This window comes from Lottia gigantea (assembly GCF_000327385.1).
Source record: "Lottia gigantea unplaced genomic scaffold LOTGIsca_334, whole genome shotgun sequence".
In the NCBI taxonomy this organism is placed as follows: Eukaryota; Metazoa; Mollusca; class Gastropoda; family Lottiidae; genus Lottia; species Lottia gigantea.
Window position 1 is genome coordinate 12766 of NW_008709125.1, and position 1684 is coordinate 14449.

Sequence of the window (1684 nt, forward strand, 5' to 3'; positions counted from 1 at the left end):
CCATCACATCTAATGTCTGGTTAGATTTGTTTAAGAAAGGCCCACTACCAAACCGAGGAAATGGAGTTTTCGCTATGCAGAGGCACACGAAAGGTCAGGTGGTCATTGATAATGGCGGACATTATCTTTCCGGCAAAATATTATGCAGGCTCTGATGGAGGCGTGGGCTACATGATTAAGTTTCGGTTTGGTGACAAGTGGCACGACAGAGATGCTTCCACGGACGACGGCCACATGGGGCGGCTGATTAACCACAGCGCCTGTTGCCCCAACGTCAAAGGTAATCCCATTGATATCTTTGGGGATGGCAAACCGGTCATAGTCTACACAGCGACCAAGGTAATTTTTCCAGGAGATGAAATTCTACTTGACTACAATGATAGTCAATCATCTGCCGAGTTCCTGAAGAAATGTCCCGTTTGTCAAGGAGATCCGCTCCGAAATAATGCACTGGTTGCTGAGCCGGATAATCAACCACCCAAGAAGCTTAGGAAACAGGTCATTTAGATTGTCAACATTCATCTTCTGGCCTCTATTCTTTATCTTCTGGCACAGGCTTCAGCCTCAATTCTTCTACGTGCCCTTTCTCCCCTTAGCAGTTTTCATCATTCTGATGACCGAAGAGACCCAGTGGTGAATACTGGGCGGGAAGTGCTGGAAAGTCTCCCACCTTGTCTGACGACTGGTAAATAATAACATGGGCCCCATAAGAGCTGCTGGGCTGGACGACCGTAGGCTAATCCTAACCTTATCATTCGGATTTTGGACGATCCAGCATTCACTAAAATGAATTAATAGTGATTAGGCTGTAGGGACCACCTCACCTTGTCTGACGACCGAAGAGACCCAGTGGTGAATACTGGGCGGGAAGTGCTGGAAGGTCTCTCACCTTGTCTGACGACTGGTAAATTATAACATGGGCCCCATAAGAGCTGCTGGGCTGGACGACCGTAGGGTAATCCTAACCTTATCATTCGGATTTTGGACGATCCAGCAGCTGTGAGTAGGTAAAATGAATTAATAGTGATTAGGCTTTAGGGACCACCTCACCTTGTCTGACGACCGAAGAGACCCAGTGGTGAATACTGGGCGGGAAGTGCTGGAAGGTCTCCCACCTTGTCTGACGACTGGGGAATCTCAGTGGTAAATAATAACTTGGGCCCCATAAGAGCTGCTGGGCTGGACGACCGTAGGGTAATCCTAACCTTATCATTCGGATTTTGGGCGGGAAGTGCTGGAAGATCTCCCACCTTGTCTGACGACTGGTGAATCTGAGTGGTAAATAATATGGGAGGAGATATAGGTCCACCTTCCCGTGGTTCCTCCCGTAAGTACTGCTTTCAATACGAAGCAGTGCGACCAAGAGGCCTATCTATTAACAAATTACACTTTCCGTAAAGCATTTTGCCTGAGGTACACCATAGTTCACCTAAAATATCTTTCCAAGGCATTTAATAATTGATCAATATATGATATATTACGGACAATTACTACATTTATTGACTGCGACGTTTCAATGAGTGTTCTCTCACCGTTATCAAGCAAATAATACAATCATAAACCTTATATATAGAGAGCTAGTAACAACAACTAATAACGGATTGAAAGGGACTATCGACCGGTGGGTTCGTTTTGTCGTATTGCCCAACTTGCCGCATCGTCCCCAACTGCACAAAAACGACTT